Here is a 23,090-nt window from a genome sequence, read left to right as displayed (position 1 = left end):
AAGGTCCAAGTAGTGTATGAAGGGGGATGAGACAGTTTCCATTCTCTTGAAAGATGGCTACTCTCAACTGTAATGGATGGTCAGAGAGTTGCTGGTGAAGAGGGACCGACACACTGCTGCGGCAAGGCACACAGGTGCAGAGTTTTGGAGTATCTACAGGAGAGCCTTCCATCCCTCAGAGCCAACAGTATGGCAGTGATTCCAAACATACAGGCAAAGCTCCACCCTCAAGGCCGTATTACACGTACGTGGCTAAAAATGGAAACTTTCCTACTGTCCCAAAATGGGGACGCTGTTAAACACATATGGTGCATTCTCGTTAAGGAATACTATGTGGTCACCAAAGACCACACTTAAAAAGCACAAACAGTAAAAGATAACAATAAATATTAGATTCTACTACTTTTATAAGTTTTGTAGTTTTAACTCATTCTCTCCTTTTTTTCTCTCTCTTCCTTTCCTTTCGTTTTCTTCCCCATTAATTCAAACAAAAAACTACATTGGAGATAGTGTGGTAGGGAATATACCAAAACGATGAAAGGAGCTCTCTGTGAACTGGTCATCATTATTTCACTTTAAAGAGGGGAAATGTAAGGATCAAAGCGGTCCAATGTCTTTGACCCTGGTGTACAGTACTGGTAAATTGGGGTGATATAATACCATGCTGCTTCACACCTACCCACTGAATTTAACACCCCCCACCCATTCCTCAGTTGTGAAATGATGACCTTTCTGATCTCTTCAAATGCTGGTGTAAAGGGGTCCAGACACATATGACTGTGAGACTTACATGTTCTTACCATAAAAAGTTCACCAAGTTAAACGTATTATAATTTCAGAAGTCATATTATGAGAATTAAAATTATCAGGTCTTTAGTGTGTATATTATAAAAACAAGTTCTAGTTGAAATGAATTATTTTAAATTAATGAGCAGACCTGAAAATCCATTTTCATTCATTCACTCATTTGCCATATATTTATTGAGCACCTTTGGTGTCCCAGGTCTTGTGCCTGACTCCAGGAATATAAAAATTAATAACATAGGCCCTACTTTCAAGAAGATCAATGGCAAGTGAAACATGATATACACACACACTAAAGTTGCACACACATGCTATGGTAATTATAATGATAGGGATAGTCCCAGGTATGAGTTAGAGAGGCATGAAGAAAAGTAACAGCCTGTGAAGGATTCCTGAAGAAAAGAAGGGAATGCCTTAGTCAAATTATATAGTATTAATAGAGATATCTAGGGGGACAGGGATAAGAAAGAACATGCCAAAGAGCTGGAAAACACTGAGTTCAAAGTAAAGAGAGACAAAGGATGAACTTTTCCACCTGGAGCAGATGACAGCAAAACTTGTTCACCAGTTATAGTTCAGATGTGAACCACTACAGGGAATTGACAAGATAATCAAATTAATGCTTATATTCATCTTTACCATGTATTTTCCATAGCTGCTAGAGCTCTCCAATGGTTATATAAAAGATGGCTTTAGTGGGACAAGCCATGTTCCCCCACCCAAGTACAACAAACCAATTTGTGTAAGACATGCTGAAGCCTTGAATTAGGGAAGTGGTGACAGGGATAGAGAAGGAAGAACAAATTTAGAAATTAAGTAGATTAATCTATATGATCAAGGTATGGACCATCCCAATATACATACAACCTCAGGATTTGCATACTATTTCAGGGAGTCAAATAATTTAAAGCTCATCCTAAGTGTCTATGAATACTCAATTAAGAATGCTTCATCTATAATAAGTAAAACTGTGATGAATACCTGTGGAAATTAATTTTCACTTCAAACTATCAAACTACCATTGCTGTTAAACACCTACAATGAAGACTGGCCTACTTCTCAAACTGATTCAGTGAAATTTTATTTTAGATATGGTTTATTAGGGGGCTTCCCTGGTGGCACAGTGGTTGAGAGTCCGCCTGCCGACGCAGGGGACACGGGTTCGTGCCCCGGTTCGGGAAGATCCCACATGCCGCGGAGCGGCTGGGCCCGTGAGCCATGGCTGCTGAGCCTGCACGTCCAGAGCCTGTGCTCTGCAACAGGAGAGGCCACAACAGTGAGAGGCCTGTGTATCGCAAAAAACAAACAAACAAACAAAAAATGCACATGCCTTTTGACTCAGAAATTCCGCCTCTAGGAATTTTATTCTAAGGAAAAATTGGAAATTGGCACAAAGATATGAAACACAGATGAATTCATTTTTGCAGAATTATGGAAAGAGGGGTAAGACGACTAGGTAAAAAGCCAGAAAACTGCAACAGGAGTTAGAAAGCTAAATCATGGTACATCTGTGGGATGGAGTACCTTGCAGCTTTTTAAATTGTGGAAGAATATTTTTAATGACATTCAACGTCTCTGATGTTGGATTACATTTCTGCATGACTGTTATACTTCAAAGAAAAGGTTACTCTAAAAAAATTAATAATATATCTGGCCATTCTCACTTAGTATGTGGTTGTATCATTTAGATGTGTTTTTCAGAATATGTGTTTTTCAGATTTTCAGAATATGGAATGCTAGTAAAAACCAACAGTCAAAGAATTAAACTGTAGAATATGATAACTTCAATATTTTATTATTTGGCCTTTGTCTACACTCCCCTCAGCTCCATATACATCTCTAAACTATGGCTAAGGAGGTGAGAATTAATATAATTAACAAAGGAGGCCAACATTATGAGCATCATGAAGGAAGAAAATAAGAGAAAAACTGATAATTAAAAAACTGTCTAACTATTTCTTGAATAAACCAAAATTTACTCAGTGAAGCTTTAAATTTAATCACATTAAAAAAACAGAAAGAACCTAAAAATCTACTCTTTCAAAAACATTAATTACTCAATAAATACAATTATAGCAAAGGATATTCTGTTTCTTGACTTTAGTTAGGGTCCATGTATGGGTTCACTTTGAGATGATTTACTGAGCTATAGGCGCTTTTGTTTATGTTAACTTCATATGTTTTCTTTATGTTAACTTCCAATGAAAACATTTAATATCTAAGTATTGAGAAGTAAATATGGTTGCAAATGCTTTGTATGTTGTGGATCCCATGTGAAGAAGAAAACTTTGAAGGAATTCATATCTAGCTGAGACAAAAAGAACTGAAATTCAAAGATTGAACCCTTTAAGTACAATAACAAAAGAAAAACTTGTCTGAATGGGTATATGACAAATAACATCTATTTAGAGAACTTAACAGAAATGGCTTTACTGTAATTAAGGCAACTGCCAGTCCTTTCCAAGATAACACTCTACGATGATGGAAATGTCCAAATCTCCATTGCCCAATACAGTAGCCACTAGCCACATGTAGCTGTTGAGCATCTGAAGTGTGGCTGGTGTGACTAAGAAACTGAGCCTTCAAATCAATTTAAGTTAATTGAATTTTAATAGTCATATTTGGCTAGTGGCTACAGCACAGCTAAGAGTAAGCAATGGGAAACCAACTATTTAGCTTTAATTTTCAAGTTAATAAGATTGTATGTACTGGAGAAAATAAAATGAAACCACACTCTTCAGTCTCTACATCCCCTAGTCTGAAGTGCCTCGTTACTGCTGATAACACCTGCATGGCTGACCATTTACTCCCTAAGAGAAGAAAACTGACACTGCTTATACGTTCCAAATGACACTGCCAGTGAGCTTTATTTTCTAATGGAACAACTGCTTTCTAGTTAAACGGGTTTCTCAAAAGGTCTAAGGATTTGCTGTCATGAAAATATATGTTTTATCACCATCTTTCTCTTTTCTTTATTTTTTAAGTCACTAAGAAGCTACAACTACTAGAAAATTATTTACTTTTTCTTGAAAATATTGGGAAAATCACATTGTCCCTGTTTATGGCTCTATGAAGCTAGAAATTTGGTTATAAATGTCCAGCTTTCCAATCATGCACTGTGTCGTTTTCACTCTAGAATGGACCATTTCTCTACAACCTTGGAACCTTACATAAACTTCCTCTCCCTATATTTCTCCTACATTTGGACAATTTCAAGTAGGCCTTCTGAATGCAGAGTTCAAGTTCTCCAAATGCCTTCCATAATATTCACCATTTGATTTTGTCTCTCTACTATGACCTGCTCTACGTTATATAGTAGTACTGAATATTTTGATAAGGGATTGTGATGCCTATTTAATTTTCTGTCTTCACAAACTATAAGCATGTGAGGTCAGGGGTTGTACCTTATTTGCTGTACACATATATAGTTTATTAATATTTTCTGGGTAAAATGAATGAAATAAATCAAATATTACTAAATTAACTACATCACTAGAGGGGTGAAAAACAAAGGACATATGTTAATTGTATTATTATTATTTTGTTTTGCGGTACACGGGCCTCTCACTGTTGTGGCCTCTCCCGTTGCGGAGCACAGGCTCCAGACGCACAGGCTCAGTGGCCATGGCTCACGGGCCCAGCCACTCCGTGGCATGTGGGATCTTCCCGGACCGGGGCACGAACCCGTGTCCTCTGCATCAACAGGCAGACTCTCAACCACTGTGCCACGAGGCAAGCCCTGTTAATTGTATTTAAATTCATTTGATTACACACATGAGCAACAACACACTCTTCTCTAGTGCTTATGGCATATGAAACAAGAGAAGGGTAATAGGCTGCAAGCCTAAGGAAAAAATGTCAGAGCTGAAAATGAGAGATTTAACAAAAGAGGAACATTTTGTATGTTTGCATATATAAATGCCGTCAGATATAACAGGGATCTGCCAATTTTTTTTTCTTAAATGGCCAGATAGTAAATATTTTACACTTTGCATGGCACAAGGTCGCCATCACAGATTCTTTTTTTTGGGGGGTAACAACCTTGTAAAAATGTAAAAACAATTCTTAGCCTACAGGTTATAGAAAAATAAACTGCAGCCTTCATTTGGCTGACAGATTATAGTTTGACTACTCCTGACATAGAGGATTAGCACTCCTAATGTGAACACTTAAATGATTTGTCATGCTTTGCCTCAAAGAAGAAAATTGGCACATATGGATGATAAATGTTACGTTAGTATGAATCTGAGGCTTCACATCCCGTGTTTAAAAAGGAAAGACAAAGAAAGAAAAATAGTCATGGTAATTTAATCAGAACAACGTTGACCCAGTTACAGATGTGTTTGCAGATGGCAATCTGTATAAAATGGTCTGATTAATAAGGCCTGACATATGATAACACCAGGAACCCACACTCCATAGGATGTTAAAAATATCTAAAAATGCAAGTTGCAGAAAAGGGCTCTTCCCAATAGGCTCATGGAGCTTCACTGAAGTAGATGAATCGTTCTTTGGAAAGTCTTATCACCATTGCTGGTTATGAAAGATATTGTATCCCATATCTACATTGTGTTTTTCTTTGGATTTTACTTAATCAGAGAAGTAAATATTTTAAAAGGGAGGCAATGTACCTTTTCTTTGTTCTGCCTCTAGAATTAGTGTATTATTCTCCAAATGATGCCAATTATTAGATTTTAAAAAGTGAACACAGTGTTATACTTAATAAATGCCTAAAAAGAGAATTCTCTCTCTTCTTATAACTGAGCAGGACCTTGTGGGGCCTTCCCAGGACAAACGTCCCCACCACCCCCACCCCGGCCACATGTCCTCCGCCTGCCTCTTGTTTGTAGAAAATATTTATTCCCCCAGGCCTCCACTGAGTCATAAAAGGCTGGCTCAAGAATTAATGATTGAAAGAATGTGAACACGTAGTAACAAAAAATAGTAGTTGGACCAGGAGAAATGGTAACAATTTACAGTCACAGAATCTTTAGTTCCTCCCTGAAGGACATAGATAACAGCATCTGACACATACTCTTGAGTTGTTTTGCATATACTAAAACCCCCACTAGACAGAAGAAGCTAACTGCATGATGACTATAAGCACGTAAGTCCCAGACCAGCTGGGGCCTGAGGACTGATGATGTTAATCCCTTGTTGCCATCCTGTTAACTCACCATCAACCAATCAGAGAATTATGCAGGAGCTTACCAGGCACCCTGCAACTATCTCCCTCATCTTGCCTTTAAAAACCGTTCCCTGAAATCCATGGGAGAGTTCAGGTCCTTACTTGGCCTTTCAATAAAGACTGCACTGTCCTTCACAAGAGCTTGGCTTTACTGTGTGTGGGCAAGTGGACCCAAAGGTCTAGTTTGGTAACACTCTTTCTGGCTTATTGAGTGAATTCTCCATTTACATCTTCTTTGTAGCTGCATCTTACAGGCTTAAGAACAATAACTCACTACAAAGCACGTAAACAGAATGTATCTATTATCTCAATACCTTCAGACATGGTTAGTACTTACATATTCAAGTACAGAACAGACAGTCTCCTAGAGAACTTTAGTTTTTCAAGAAACACTGTAAAATGGTTCTAAAATAGCCCCTTAATTTTGAGGGAGAGAAATGTCTAGGAAAAAAAAAATAGTGTTACCCACAGAATAAAAAAAAAAAACAGGTTAAACAGAAATCAATCTTTTTTTTTTCCTTTTGGATTGCAAAAATTGCTAAAGTGGTTAAGGTAGCATACGATTTTTCTTTCTGAAGAACTTTGTCCAGTCTGACAAGTAAATAAATGTGTAACTCTCTCTCTCCTTTTATTGCTGTTGAAACAAGAAATGGAAAATAACTGCAGCGCATTTATGACATACTAGTTTCTTTCTCTACATGAAACACACAATGACAACAATTTATAGATGAACTGTACCTTTGATTGAACACAGAATGGTGGACTAGCTTCACTTTTGTGGAAATGGATAATCTGTCATAGTTTCTGCCCCTGGAAAAAATTACAACCCAAAGGAAAACTACTGGAAAGCCTTTTTTCTAACAGTGATAAAATATGAAACTGGTATTTTTGGTGTACATAAAATATTTTTTAAAAATTCCTAAGGAATGCTATCATCATCAAAGAATGCTTGAAGAATTTCATGTTTCAACACATACCACTTCTCATACGTCAAACCATATTATTTACCAGAAAATCATTTTGAGATTGCTTCATGGTTATCATACTCTTGTCTGATCATCCATTCTTTATTATTACTTACTATTACCATTACTATTACTTTTGAAATAAATATGTATTATTAATGAAAATCTGCTTTATATATGGTATATATGTAAACTTAATTTTCCTCTCATACCCTGTAACCTGTAATATGCCAGATCAGTTAAAAGAGCATTTAAATGTTAAATGCTCCTATCACAGGAGTATAAAGTAGAAGAGGTAAAATTTCCCCAACCTCAGAAGAAAAGCATGATCAACTGATGTCCTTTTATGGAATTATAGCAACAAATTCCAGCCAAAAAATTTTCGATTTGTTATTTAAAAGATATTTTTCAAAAAAATAGAGTAAAAAGAATTTGTTTCACAGCATTGCTAAACAGTTTCATAAATCCAAATTTGAAAATAATGCCAAAAATCATACTGATGTTTTTCTTCTTTAAATAATAGTGAAGTTCCATTGAAACTGTTTTTTAAAGATTAAAAAAATACTTCTAAAAATGCATGATTTTACTTTCAATACCAGTTTAGCTGGTCAAGAAATTTTGGTGAATTTTGGTATGAGAGTCTTTCTATTTCCCCTGCTCCAAAAAATCAGTAAAATAACAGGTTACAAAATCTGAAAAGTCTGGGTTTAATAAGCCAAGGTTTCTAGATTTAATTTACTCTGAAAAATAATTGTGCCTATAATACACTGGGATTTTCCAAAAACTTTTGGAGTTGCCATTTGGGAAATTATTAGAAGAATATAAGTTTTCTCAATCCAGTTGAAATTTGAAGACTAGGTATATATACTTTTGATAATTATTCTTTACTTTTTTTGGGGTCTCTCTCTCCTATGCTAACACAAGCTGATTAAAAGTATACCGATCTTAAAGGAAAAACTGATATTCTACAATTTCTTCAATACTCTTTGTATACAACTCGTTGTCTGATTTTCTCCTTGCCAAAAATAACCCTGGGCCACATCACTGCTATGAAGATTAAAATTACTTTTAAATATATTCATTAGGTAATTTCTATATTTAGGATACATAGTCAAAATCATTATTTTTCATATTTACAAGTTGTCCTTAAGTATATATTTGGTTCTAGTTATAAATCTAAATGATTAATCTCCAAAATATACAAACAGCTCATGGAGATCAATATCGAAAAACAAACAACTCAATTAAAAAATGGGTGGAAGACCTAAATAGACATTTCACCAAAGAAGACATACAGATAGCCAAGAGGCACATGAAAAGATGCTCAATATCACTAATTATTAGAGAAATGCAAATCAAAACTACAATGAGGTATCACCTCACACCAGTCAGAATGGCCACCATCAAAGTATCTAGAAACGATAAATGCTGGAAAGGGTGCGGTGCAAAGGGAACCCTCCTACACTGTTGGTGGGAATGTAAATTGATACAACCACTATGGACAAGAGTATGGAGTTTCCTTAAAAAACTAAAATTAGAACTACCATATGACCCAGCAATCCCACTATTGGGCATATACCCTGAGAAAACCATAATTCAAAAGGAGATATGTACCACAATATTCATTGCAGCACTATTTATAATAGCCAGGACATGTAAGCAACCTAAATGTCCACTGACAGATGAATGGATAAAGAAGATGTGGCACATATATTCAATGGAATATTACTCAGCCATGAAAAGAAATGAAATTGAGTTATTTGTATTGAGGAGGATAGACCTAGAGTCTGTCATACAGAGTGAAGTAAGTCAGAAAGAGAAAAACAAATATCGTATGCTAACACATATATATGGAATCTAAAAAAAAAAATGATACTGATGAACCTAGTGGCTGGGCAGGAGTAAAAATGCAGACATAGTGAATGGACTTGAGGACATGGGGAGGGAGAAGGGTAAGCTGGGATGAAGTGAGAGAGTGGCATGGACATATATACACTACCAAATGTAAAATAGATAGCTAGTGGGAAGCAGCCACATAGCACAGGGAGATCAGCTCGGTGCTTTTCGAAGACCTAGAGGGGTGGGACAGGGAGGGTGGGAGGGAGACTCAAGAGGGAGGGGATGTGGGGATATATGTATGCATATGGCTGATTCACTTTGTTGTACAACAGAAACTAACATAGCATTGTAAAGCAATTATACTCCAAATAAGATATATTAAAAAAATAAATAGGGGACCTGGTCCGAGGAGCAGGGGTGGGAGCTGCGAGACCAGGGTGGTGCAAAAGGAAGTGGAGTTTCTAAGTTATCATTAAAGTGAAGAAACGTTATTATTTATTTGAACCTTCTTCTTGTCATAATCTTTGGAAAGATAGGTGTTTCAAGTAAGGGATCAGGACTCCCTCTTGCCAGAACACCAGAATCACAACTAATTGCTAAACAATCGTCGACAGGAAGACACTGGAACTGACCAAAAACGATACGCCACTACCACAGATAAAGGAGAAACCACAATGAGATGGTAGGAGGGGTGCAATCACAATAAAATCAAACCCCATAACTGATGAGTGGATGACTCACAAACTGGAGAACTATACCACAAAAGTCCACCCAATGGAGTGAAGGTTCTGAGCCCCATGTCAGGCTTCCCAACCTGCGGGTCCAGCAATGGGAGGAGAAATTCCTAGAGAATCAGATTTTGAAGGCTAGCGGGATTTGATTAGAGGACTTCGACAGGACTGGGGGAAACAGAGGCTCCACTCTTGGAGGGCACACACAAAGTAGTGTGCACATCGGGACCTAGGGGAAGGAGCAGTGACCCCAGAGGAGACTGAACCAGACCTACCTGCTAGTGTTGGGGGCTCTCCTGCAGAGGCATGGGGTGGCTGCGGCTCACCGTGAGGAGAAGGACACTGGCAGCAGAAGTACTCCTTGGCGTGAGCCCTCCCAGAGTCCGCCATTAGCCCCACCAAAGAGTCCAGGTGGGCTCCAGTGTTGGGTTGCCTCAGGCCAAACAACCAACAGGGAGGGAACCCAGCCACACCCATCAGCAGAAAAGCAGATTAAAGTTTTACTGAGCTCTGCCCACCAGAGCAACAGCCAGCTCTACCCACCACCAGTCCCTCCCATCAGGAAACTAGCACAAGCCACTCAGATAGCCTCACCCACCAGAGGGCACACAGCAGAAGCAAGAACTACAATCCTGCAGCCTATGGGAAAAAAACCACATTCACAGAAAGAGAGACAAGATGAAAAGGCAGAGGGCTATGTACCAGATGAAGGAACAAGTTAAAACCCCAGAAAAAAAAACTAAATGAAGTAGAGATAGGCAACCTTCCACAAAAAGAATTCAGAATAATGATAGTGAAGATGATCCAGGACCTTGGAAAAAAAGTGGAGGCAAAGATTGAGAAGATGCAAGAAATGTTTAACAAAAACCTAAAAGAATTAAAGAACAAACAAACAGAGATGAACAATACAATGACTGAAATGCAAACTACACTAGAAGGAATCAATAGCAGAATAACCGAGGCAGAAGAATGGATAAGTGACCTGGAAGACCGAATGGTGGAATTCACTGCTGCGGAACAGAATAAAGAAAAAAGAATGAAAAGAAATGAAGACAGCCTAAGATACCTCTGGGACAACATTAAACGCAACAACACTCGCACTATAGGGGTCCCAGAAGGAGAAGAGAGACAGAAAGGACCCGAGAAAATATTTGAAGAGATTATAGTCGAACACTTCCCTAACATAGGAAAGGAAATAGCCACCCAAGTCCAGGAAGAGCAGAGAGTCCCATACAGGATAAACCCAAGGAGAAACACGCTGAGACACATAGTAATCGAATTGGCAAAAATTAAAGACATAGAAAACTTACTGAAAGCAACAAGGGAAAAACAACAAATAACATACAAGGGAACTCCCATAAGGTGAACATCTGATTTCTCATCAGAAACTCTACAAGCCACAAGGGGGTGACATGATATACTTAAAGTGATGAAAGGGAAGAACCTACAACCAAGATTACTCTACCCGGCAAGGATCTAATTCAGATTCAATGGAGAAATCAAAAGCTTTACAGACAAGCAAAAGCCAAGAGAATTCAGCACCACAAAACCAGCTCTCCAACAAATGCTACAGGAACTTCTCTAAGTGGGAAACACAAGAGAAGAAAAGGACCTACAAAAACAAACCTAAAACAATTAAGAAAATGGTCATAGGAACATACATATTGATAATTACCTTAAACGTGAATGGATTAAATGCTCCAACTGAAACACACAGGCTTGCTGAATGGATACAAAAACAAGACCCATACATATGTTGTCTACAAGAGACCCACTCAGACATAGGGACACATACAGACTGAAAGTGAGGGGATGGAAAAGATATTCCATGCAAATGGAAATCAAAAGAAAGCTGGAGTAGCAATACTCATATCAGATAAAATAGACTTTAAAATAGAGAATGTTACAAGAGACAAGGAAGGACACTACCTAATGATCAAGGGATCAATCTAAGAGGAAGATACAACAATTATAAATATATATGCACCCAACAAAGGAGCACCGCAATACATAAGGCAACTGCTAACAGCCATAAAAGAGGAAATCAACAGTAACACACTAGTGGGGGACTTTAACACCTCACTTACACCAATGGACAGATCATCCAAAATGAAAATAAATAAGGAAACAGAAGCTTTAAATGACACAATAGACAAGATAGATTTAATTGATATTTATAGGATGTTCCATCCAAAAACAGCAGATTACACTTTCTTCTCAAGTGCACATGGAACCTTCTCCAGGATAGATCACATCTTGGGTCACATATCAAGTCTCAGTAAAGTGAAGAAAATTGAAATCATATCAAGCATCTTTTCTAACCACAATGCTATGAGATTAGAAATGAATTCCAGGGAAAAACAGACACATGGAGGTTAAACAATACGTTACTAAATAAGAGATCACTGAAGAAATCAAAGAGGAAATCAAAAAATACCTAGACACAAATGACAACGAAAACGAGATGATCCAAAACCTATCGGATGCAGCAAAAGCAGTTCTAAAAGTGAAGTTTATATCTATACAAGCCTACCTCAAGTAACAAGAAAAATCTCAAATAAACAATCTAACCTTACACCTAAAGGAACTACAGAAAGAAGAACAAACAAAACCCAAAGTTAGCAGAAGGAAAGAAATCATAAAGATCAGAGCAGAAATAAATGAAATAGAGACAAAACAATAGCAAAGATCAATAAAACTAAAAGCTGGTTCTTTGAGAAGATAAACAAAATTGATAAACCATTAGCCAGACTCATCAAGAAAAAGAGGGAGAGGACTCAGATCAATAAAATTAGAAATGAAAAAGGAGAAGTTACAACAGACACTGCAGAAATACAAAGCATCCTAAGAGACTACTACAAGCAACTCTATGCCAATAAAATGGGCAACCTGGAAGAAATGGACAAATTCTTAGAAAGGTATAACCTTCCAAGACTGAACCATATAGAAAATATGAACAGACCAATCACAAGTAATGAAATTGAAACTGTGATTAAAAATCTTCCAAAAAACAAAAGTCCAGGACCAGATGGCTTCACAGGTGAATTCTATCAAACATTTAGAGAAGAGCTAACACCCGTCCTTCTCAAACTCTTGCAAAAAATTGCGGAGGAAGGAATACTCCCAAACTCATTCTATGAGGCCACCATCACCCTGATACCAAAACCGGACAAAGATACTACAAACAAAGAAAATTACAGACCAATATCACTGATGAATATAGATGCAAAAATCCTCAACAAAATACTAGCAAACAGAATCCAACAACACATTAAAAGGATCATACACCATGACCAAGTGGGATTTATCTCAGGGATGCAAGGATACTTCAATATACGCAAATAAATCAATGTGATACACCATATTAACACACTGAGAAGAAAAACCATATGATCATCTCAATAGATGCAGAAAAATCTTTTGACAAAATTCAACACCCATTTATGATAAAAACTCTCCAGAAAGTGGGCATAGAGGGAACCTACCTCAACATAATAAAGGCCGTATATGACATACCCACAGCAAACATCATTCTCAATGGTGAAAAACTGAAAGCATTTCCAGTAAGATCAGGAACAAGCCAACGGTGTCCACTCTCACCACTATTATTCAACATAGTTTTGGAAGTTTTAGCCACAGCAATCAGAGAAGAAAAAGAAATAAAAGGAATACAAATTGGAAAAGAAGAAGTAACACTGTCACTGTTTACAGACGACATGATACTATACATAGAGAATCCTAAAGATGCCACCAGAAAACTACTAGAGGTAATCAATGAATTTGGTAAAGTCGCAGGATACAAAATTAATGCACAGAAATCTCTTGCATTCCTATATACTAATGATGAAAAATCTGAAAGAGAAATTAAGGAAACACTCCCATTTACCATTGCAACAAAAAGAATAAAATATCTAGGAATAAACCTACTTAGGGAGAGGAAAGACCTGTATGCAGAAAACTATAAGACACTGATGAAAGAAATTAAAGATGATACCAACAGATGGAGAGATATACCCTGTACTTGGATTGGAAGAATCAATATTGTGAAAATGATATCTACCCAAAGCAATCTACAGATTCAATGCAATCCCTATCAAATTACCAATGGCATTTTTTACAGAACTAGAACAAAAAATCTTAAAATTTGTATGGAGACACAAAGAACCCTGAATAGCCAAAGCAGTCTTGAGGGAAAAAAACGGAGCTGGAAGAAACAGACTCCCTGACTTCAGACCATACTACAAACCTACAGTAATCAAGACAATATGGTACTGGCACAAAAACAGAAATATAGATCAATGGAACAGGATAGAAAGCCCAGAGATAAACCCACGTTCCTAGATTGGTAAGCTAATCTATGACAAAGGAGACAAGGATATACAATGGAGAAAAGACAGTCTCTTCAATAAGCGGTGCTGGGGAAACTGGACCGCTACATGTAAAAGAATGAAATTAGAACACTCCCTAACACCATACACACAAAAAAACTCAAAATGGATTAGAGACCTAAATGTAAGACTACACACTATAAAACTCTTAGAGGAAAACATAGGAAGAACATTCTTTGACAGCAAGATCTTTTTTGATCCACCTCCTAGAGTAATGGAAATTAAAAAATAAATAAACAAATGGGACCTAATGAAACTTAAATGCTTTTGCCCAGCAAAGGAAACCATAAACAAGACGAAAAGACAACCGTCAGAACGGGAGAAAATATTTGCAAACAAATCAACGGACAAAGGATTAATCTCCAAAATATATAAACAGCTCATGCAGCTCAATATTAAAAAAACAAACAACCCAATCCAAAAATGGGCAGAAGACCTAAATAGACATTTCTCTAAAGAAGACATACACATGGCTAAGAAGCACATGAAAAGCTTCTCAACATCACTAATTATTAGAGAAATGCAAATTAAAACTACAATGAGGTATCACCTCACACCAGTTAGAATGGGCAGCATCAGAAAATCTACAAACGACAAATGCTGGAGAGGGTGTGGAGAAAAGGGAACCCTCTTGCACTTTTGGTGGGAATGTAAATTGATACAGCCACTATGGAGGACAGTATGGAGGTTCCTTAAAAAACTAAAAATAGAATTACCGTATGATGCAGCAATCCCACTACCGGGCATATACCCAGAGAAAACCATTATTCAAAAAGACACATGTACCCCAATGTTCATTGCAGCTCTATTTACAATAGGCAGGTCATGGAAGCAACCTAAATGCCCATCGACAGACGAATGGATAAAGAAGATGTGGCACATATATATTACTCAGCCATAAAATGGAACGTAATTGGGTCATTTGTTGAGACATGGATGATCTAGAGAGTGTCATACAGAGTGACGTAAGTCAGAAAGAGAAAAACAAATATCGTATATTAATACATATATGTGGAACCTAGAAAAATGGTAGACTTGAACTGGTTTGCAGGGCAGAAGCTGAGACAAAGATGTAGAGAACAAACGTATGGACATCAAGGGGGGAAAGCAGCGGGGGTGTGGGGGTGGTGGTGTGATGAATTGGGCGACTGGGATCGACATGTATACGCTGGCGAAAAATAAATAAATAAATCTAACCACTTATGCTTTAAATAATGCCAAGGGAAAAAAGTTGCTTAAAAATATTCATTTAGAGCAGCAGTAATTGACCTATCGCCATTTGCTGGGTACCAGGAAAGCTGATATTTAGCCTTTCCAAGAATGTAATAGATAACTAATATCACAAACCAGACATCTATTCTATTCTGGCAGTAGCACCAAGGGTTTTATCCTGCAGAAATCTTGCACCAGCTTCCCTCCAAGTTTTCAGTCTCAAAATTTTAGGCTGGATAAGCTACCTCTCTCCCAGAGAAGTCATTGGCTCTGAGACTGCCACAGAAACAAAGCATACTTTTCTCTATTTGCCTATTTGCCATCCAGACTGTCCTGAAACTTGAGATCACTGCTGGGAACAAGTGAGAAAAAGGGTGTAAAAACTTCTTATTCCTCCCTCTTCCCAAGTCCATCAAACATAAAATCTTTGTTATACTGCTTTAGTCAACTTATGTTACCCCTATTTGTGCAATGGGTTAAAAATAAATATGGTAGAGATTATTGAAATAAAATCATAAACTAAACATTAATCTTCAATTATGAGAAAATTTCCATAAAATACTCATTATGAGCTTGAGACTCTCTGGACACTCTAAGAAATGAGTTAATTTTTCCTTATGGGAAGTAAAGAGGATTGACCAAACATGAATTTTTCCTTTTAAGGACGAAGCACATGATTTGATATGTGTGTACCTTTCCAGAAGGTAGGTCTTATGTACTATCCCAAAGGAAAAGAACATGTACATTTTGAAGAACTCCTTTGAAAAACATCTCTTTGATTAGAAATGATGTTTGCTTCTTTTCAAAATATTTCTTGGGCTTCCCTGGTGCTGCAGTGGATGAGAGTCCGCCTGCCGATGCAGGAGACACGGGTTCGTGCTCCGGTCCAGGAGGATCCCATACGCCGCGGAGCAGCTGGGCCCGTGAGCCATGGCCACTGGGCCTGCACGTCCAGAGCCTGTGCTCCGCAACGGGAGAGGCCACAACAGTGAGAGGCCGTGTACCGCAAAAAATAAAATAAAATAAAATAAAGTAATAAATAAAAATATTTCTTATACAGAATAAACAGAAATCTACCTCTTAGGGTACCAAATGTGGGAAGAGAGTTGTGATTCTCTATCATCACGGGTCCTTGAGAAATGTTAGGGATAGAGTCAATCACTTTCCTTTTGACCTTAGAATTGTACCCTATAAGCCATACAAAGACTCCCCAGTAAGGCAAAGACACCTCTATGAGATCTACCCTCAACCATCAACAATGTAGGTTCTGGAGCTAAAATGGTGAATACTACAAGGGATCTCTCCTTCAAGAAGAGAGCTTATAGAAGTATGAAAATATCCATTTATTGCTTGTTGCTTTATTTGAAGGAACTCTAAGGCCAATTCAAAATGTAGTCTAACATAAAGAGGGGGGAGGCAACCCCAAGTTTCCAGAAACTAAATACTTTCTCTTTCACAAATGAGGAAATGTAAATGAGAGGCCTCATCAGGATAGCCCCCACGTTTCCCCAAGTCTAGTGTATAATCTCTCAATGACAAGTGAAATATTTTGTCTTAGAACTGTTAAAAATATAACAAAAATGTCAACCCAGTATGGATAAAAGTAAGTTCAACTAAGGTTTTTAAAGTAAGCATTTTACAGATGGTAATCTAAGGAAGATGCATAGTTTTCCATGCAATACATCTTTCTTTTCCACACATGACTGCTAAACAAACAACTGAACCTGAGACTGATATAACAGAAATAAAGGCTCAAGTCCCAGGAAGACTACAGTCACCCTCTACTGCATGCAAGTAAAAACACATCTACAATAAAATGTGAATTCTAGAAGTAAGTTTGTTACAAACAGAACTATCCATTCTTACCCCAGCCCCAAGACCTTCCCCCTCACCATAAGTCTTTCCTATTTCAGGTCAGGACAACAGTGTCCACCCAGCTACTGAAATCCCCAAAATAGAAAGCATCTCATTATTCTTTTTCAATAACCATCCACCCCAACTCAAAGCATAAGTTTTGTGTAACATTTGAGTTTTTATTTTCATAACGTCAGAACAAAATTGGTAATCATCAACCCATCTCACAATCTACCTGTTTACGTGGCTCTCACAGATGCCATAAACATATTAGCTATATCAATCAATAAATCTATGCTTCTTTCTTTGTGAAGTTTTCAATTTGTCAACCAAAACTCTGTTTTCATCTATAATTCCTCTAAAATAGTCACATTCAAAAAATGATTTATAAGAAATTAAAATATTTGTTAAAGTTTGCCAGGCCTGGCATAATATTTTTTAAAAAGTCTTACAAAATAAACGTTAGATGAACTTATTTTTTGTAAATTAATTGTGTCATTTAATCTTCATGATTTATATTTTCAATGTTAATAATAACTTATACAAATGATACCTTAAAATCAATTAATGTTATATGAGTACAAAAAGTGCTTGCACAGATACAGCTCTGGAAATGATATTATATCGTTACCTTTTTTGACTTATGAATCACAATTTTCTAAATATTTAAACTGCACCTTTGCCAAAGATGCAATGTTTCTTTTTCCTTGTCAGTGAAGTACGTTTTCTTCTTCCTTGACAAGACAAAAAATGAACCACTCCAATTTATGAGTCATGAGCTAATCTTTTTTAAAAGACAGTTTTAGAATATAACTTCAAGTAAGTTTCCTCTAAGAATTAATGAATTACAATCTCTCAGAACCTTAGTCACTGAAGTATACACTTCTGAGAATAGAGGCAATGTATGAATTTGCTTAGAAACACTCAATGATATCTTTCATTATTGACAAACTAATTCTGTTGTACACAAAGTGTCTAAAATTTTACTAAATGGCTTGTGGAAGCTCAAAGACTGATCATTAGAAATTCTCCCTTCCACTAGGAGGATGCAATGTTCTTGGGGCTGAGGTATAAAATGAATCATTTGACATTTGAATTCATAATTGTACTGGCAAAATTGATTCTGGGTATTTCACATGAGAGTCCAGAATTTTTCTGGGAAATTGGCATCATATGAAATGAAATGTGTTAATGTCACATTATTAAATACAGAATTCGGGAGCACAACTTTACAGTAGTTTGTGTGAAAATGTATGGGTGTTCATCTGCCCAGGAGAGCAATATGAGCCATTGGTGAGAACTGTGCTAAAAGATCATTTTTAGGAAAAAGTAAAGCTATGATTCTCATACAGATATAAAAAGGAATGCACATTAAAGATTTTACTTTACTTAGATGAGGAAATCAAGCAGATGTTGTAACTGAATGAAGGGAAAAGGAAGAAAAATTCATATGGAGTAAAGGAATGTTGAAATTAATTGCAAATGTGGACAAAACCAGTTTTCCACAGAAAAAAGGTACTCAATTAAAATCACTACTGCACAGAGAAGAGTTTATATATCTATTAGTTACCTGCAACTTACAAAGAGTTGCAAAATAGCTCAGAGACAAGAAACAGAGCTAGAATCTGATAACCAAGAAGGGAAATCTAAGAAGCCTGCATTAAAAAAAAGTACGTGTCTGTGTGTGTGTGTGTATATATATATATATATATATGTATATATATATATATATACATATATATATATATATATATATAGAGAGAGAGAGAGAGAGAGAGAGAGAGAGAGAAAGGATGCATAGTTTTTCACTGAATACATTTTTTTCTACACATGACTGCTTAATAAACAACTACAACCTGAGGCTGATATAATAGAAATAACGGCTCAAATTCAAGGGAAACTACTGTTACCCTGTACTGCATATAAGTGAGAACACATCTAAAACAAAATATAAATTCCAGACATAATTGTTTTAAAACCAGAACTACCCATTTGTCCCCAGCCCCAAGACCTTTTCTCTCACCCTAAGTCTTTCCTACTTCAAGTGAGGACAGCGTTGTCCACCCAGCTACTCAAATCCCCAGCTAGGAAGTGTCCAATTCTTCCCTTTCAATCACCATCCGCCCCAACTCTAAGGCAAGACAATGCATCATCAAGTCCTTGTTTGAACATGATAATCTCTTTTGGTTTACTGGAAGCCTCTCACTAGTCCCCAGACTCTACTCTTGCCTCCCCACAATTCATTTTTCTTAAAACAGCCAGCGTATTCTTTTAAAAATGAGATCAGATCAAGTCTCTCCACACTCAAAACCAATAGATAGCACTAGGATTTAGAATAAAATCCAAATCCCTTTTATGGGGCATCCTAAGGCCCCAGAATATCTGTCCCTGCCTATGTCCCTAACTTCAATTCTTCTCATTTGCCCGCTTATTCAACTTAGTCCTTATTTATTGGAATCCTCTTGATCCTTTGATCACACCAGCCTGGCTCCCATCTTTGCACTAACATTTTCCTTTATTTGGCTCTCTCTTGTCCCAGATTTTTGAATGCCTGGCTCCTTTTTTGTCTTTCAAAGGCAATTTCCTCAGGGATAACTTCTTGCTCCATTCAATATAATATAATGCTCAAGAACACTGTTTTTTATTTTATTTTTTTCATGGCAACTTACTGCTGAATAAAATTTTAAATTATTTCATGAATATCACCTATGTCCCTGCCCTAATAAGCAAATTACCTAATTTCAAGGACTGTATCTTTTTTGTTCATGACTGTACATAAACACACAATAAGATTCTAATACTGTTGGCCATCAGTCAATATTAGCTGAGTGAATTATACTTGTTTTCTTTCTTCAGGGAAGTGGATAAAGTACATTTTTCTGACGTATGATGAAAGTTCTAGAATTTGTGATAGATAAGTTCAGACTACTGAGGGAAGTCTGATTTAGAGAAAAGAGTAACTTAGAAGATCTGCAGGTATGTTAGCTTTAGGGCTAATGGGGAAGAGGAATTAGACTCATTTTCTTAGGTCTATCAGCATCTAATTCAAGAAAGACTAGCAGGAGTTTATTTATTTATTTATTTTTTGTGATACGCGGGCCTCTCACTGTTGTGGCCTCTCCTGTTGCAGAGCACAGGCTCCGGACGCGCAGGCTCAGCGGCCGTGGCTCACGGACCCAGCTGCTCCGCGGCATGTGGGATCTTCCCGGACCTGGGCACGAACCCATGTTCCCCGCATCAGCAGGCAGACTCTCAACCACTGAGCCACCAGGGAAGCCCAGGAGTTTATTTTTAAAGAAATCAGAATAAAGTCAATGCTGGGGAAATGCTGTAGGCTTTACAATGATAGCAAGAGAAGCTCCCCTACATAACAGTGAGAGCTGGAATCAATGTCTCCAGTTTAGCCTGAGTATACATCTGATAGAGAAACATCAGCTTTCTGATTTGTTATACGGAGATAACAGTCTTATATTCTTGTTTCTATTCTATTTAGTTGTATAGATCCAAGGAGATTATTTATGAGGATATACTTTGAAAAATGAAATACAGTACTAACATGAAGCACCACTGTCATTAAACCCATCACTTAACCTCTAAATCTCCATTTCCCTATTTAAACTATCTCAAAATGCCTCTCCCTCTGCTTTTTGAGTCAGAGGTAAATGGAAAAGATTTTATTTTGCTGCTGATGGTAGCAATACAGGTTGCATTAGAAATGAATGGGATGGAAGGACTCTGTTGATTTTGTTTAACCCTGCAATCGGATCCACAAATGCACAGGGCATTCACAGAGTGGAAATTTATGCCTCCAACTAACAGTAATAAGGTAAGTTTACTTTAAAAATGATATTTGGGGAGTGTTCAATTACTGTGAAGTTATGCCCCCAACCAAAATGTCATCCAGTTCCCTAGAATCATCCACATGTCTTCTGAAAAGGTTTCCTCATTTGCCTCATCCTTCTGGCTTGACTGATGGCTCCCACCCAGCCTAATCACTATCACAAAGCATATGTTGGTTTAGGCAATAACAGACCTTCATAGATCATTTACTGGATTCTCCCTTGACGTAAATTGTTATTTTTCTTTGTTTCTAGCAATAATAATACAGGGCATTGTGTAAAACCAGGTTTTCAAGCACTGAGCTAAAAGCTCAACGTGCATTAACAATGATAATAACATTTGAGACAGACACTGTCACAAGTGCTTTGCAGTCATTATTAGTAACTCATTTCTTTCTCAAAAAACCCTGTGAAGCAGATACAATCTTCCCAAATTTACAAAACAGAAAAGTGAGGCACGATAATATTCCAGAACATGACAGCATTCACAGAACTGGTTACGTGGTTAAGTTGCACTGGAGCTGTGATGGAAGCTCTTAAATGTCTTGCCACAATGCTGGAAAGCAGTTATTGTCTTCAGTAGAAAGATACTGAGATCAATTCTCAAAATTCTGAAGTGACTGGCCCTATTTGCATAGTAAAGACTATGTGATAGGCCAAGGACTCTGTCAAAGTAACCAGATTAGGTCCAAGATGGAATCACTCATGCTAAGCCCCACATCAGCAAACCAAAATTTATCTAAGTTTCCCTACCTGGGCTCTCCAAGCAAAGGAAGGCCCAGGTCAACCAACCAATCATGCTTGCCTGCTTACCAAACCCTTATCCAGCTCCTTGTTCCATATAAGGAAAGGAACTCTCATTAACCCATTAGCAAATGACCAGTACATCGTCCTTGACCCTGCTCACTTTGGTCTATAAAAAGCTCTCACCTTGTACTGCTCTTCAGAGCTCCTTTCTACCTGCTAGATTAAACAGTACCCAAGTCATGAATCACTGAATAGAAGTCAACTAGATCAGTAAGTTATCTGTAGAAAATTTTATTTTAACAACTCTATGGCGATCCTTTCCAAATCCATGATCTCAGCTCTTCCACATGCCTCACGAGCTTTATATCGTGAGAGAACGCTGTGACCTCAGTTTCCTCAGGAAAGTGACTCCTCTCTGCCTAATCATATCATAAGGGAAACCAGGGCTAGAATCAGTAAATGTTTCCCAACAAATAGAACTAAACAGTAAAGTGTTTTAATCCCAGCACATCATTCATTCTAATCACTATATTCTCAGGGGCAAGTACTCAGCAAGCTGTGTGGGAATGACATGCACTGTTTCCATTAAAGTCATAACAGAATCTGTGCACAACACTCCTTCGAAAACAGCTCCCTTGCTCCTCTTCTAGTGAATATTAGCATCTACAATGTGTTCTGCTTTGCCTCTGCATTCCTGGTCTGAAACTCTTTTCTGGAAAAAAGGCTTACAAAGAGTTCCTGGAAGTAAGAATTATAGACCCCCAGGGTACCTAAGGATAGGAAACTCACAAATTAATCCAATATGTAATTAGTTTTTTCCTTTTTCTCAGAGATAATAAAAATTAAGTGTTCTCACAAATATAGTAACTGAATATCCAAAACAATATTACTGAATCATGTTGGCTTAAAATGTACATGATAGAAGACTCACTTGATTTTTGTCATCAATTAAAAGTTATTAAGTATTAAGGAAATTATATTTTATTTTTTTGGTCTGAACATGTTTTATGATTCCTATCTAATCACATCTCCTTCTAAAAAAATTATCTACCTTTTTTAGAGACAAGAGCTAACATGTCCATGTTTTATTTTATAATCATAGCTGATACCTTGTGAGTCATAGTTGTTCGGGTTAGACTAAGGAACTTGAACCCTTGGACTGGCAGAAGGCTGTGCTTTGTGGAGCTTAGTTCAAAAATAGGCTTCACCATTCATATCTTTCCCTGGGAATCTGGAAGGGTGTAATTGAGAGATTAGATAGTTAGAAACGGTAATAAAATAGTTTTTGAATAAAAAGGCAATAATTAATCTCAAACCCTTTACTTCTCGTATGGCAGAATTTTTCAACTTTGGCACTACTGATATTTGGGGCTAGAAAAATTTTTTTTAATTTTTACTTTATATTGGAGTATAGTTGATTAACAATGCTGTGTTAGCTTCAGGTGTACAGCAAAGTGACTCAGTTGTACGTATACATGTATCTACTCTTTATCGAATTTTTTTTCCCATATAAGTTATTACAG

General features: G+C 37.2%; 1 long non-coding RNA gene across 4 annotated transcripts in view; it reads right to left on the bottom strand.

Moving 5' to 3' along the window:
• Positions 1 to 23,090, bottom strand: part of LOC111171249 (uncharacterized) — a 106,233-nt gene that overhangs the window by 41,034 nt on the left and 42,109 nt on the right. For 2 of the 4 annotated variants that reach the window (XR_016392517.1, XR_016392518.1), the window contains exon 3: positions 16,709 to 22,798. This is a non-coding gene — a long non-coding RNA (uncharacterized LOC111171249). Of the gene's footprint in view, positions 1 to 16,708; positions 22,799 to 23,090 lie in introns of those variants that run through there. The other 2 variants (XR_016392520.1, XR_016392519.1) reach the window with 2 other exon arrangements.

Source organism: Delphinapterus leucas, chromosome 3, assembly GCF_059928025.1.
Source record: "Delphinapterus leucas isolate spDelLeu-1000000601 "Yukka" chromosome 3, BTC_Dleu_Yukka2, whole genome shotgun sequence".
NCBI classification, from domain to species: Eukaryota; Metazoa; Chordata; class Mammalia; order Artiodactyla; family Monodontidae; genus Delphinapterus; species Delphinapterus leucas.
This window is presented reverse-complemented; position numbering and strand designations above follow the sequence as displayed.